General features: G+C 62.1%; 1 protein-coding gene across 1 annotated transcript in view; it reads left to right on the top strand.

Annotated features, from left to right (window-relative positions):
* The window catches only part of NEIL2 (nei like DNA glycosylase 2), a 14,791-nt gene that overhangs the window by 387 nt on the left and 14,169 nt on the right, over positions 1-235 (top strand). The window lies entirely within an intron of this gene.

The raw sequence follows: 235 nt of genomic DNA, 5'->3' as shown, positions 1-235 counted from the left end.
CCGGTAAGTCCCGCCGCGAGTCCCGCTGCGGCGTCGCGGGACGTGCGCGGGTGGGGAGGGGGCGGAGCGGCGCGTCCTCTGCTGTAGCGGGTCCACCTTCCCCGTCGGAAATGCAGGGCTTTCCCCAGCTTTACCCTCGTCACCTTGTTACCGGCGTGAAAACTCGGTTAGCGAACCTTTTAGAAGCGTCCCTCATGGAAACCCGCAGCCCGGGTTGAATTTTTCTTTCTTTTTT

Source organism: Neophocaena asiaeorientalis, unplaced genomic scaffold (assembly GCF_003031525.2).
Source record: "Neophocaena asiaeorientalis asiaeorientalis breed wild unplaced genomic scaffold, Neophocaena_asiaeorientalis_V1.1 scaffold635, whole genome shotgun sequence".
Lineage (NCBI taxonomy): Eukaryota > Metazoa > Chordata > Mammalia > Artiodactyla > Phocoenidae > Neophocaena > Neophocaena asiaeorientalis.
Note: the sequence above shows the minus strand (reverse complement) of the source record. Positions and strands in the feature narration are given on the sequence as shown.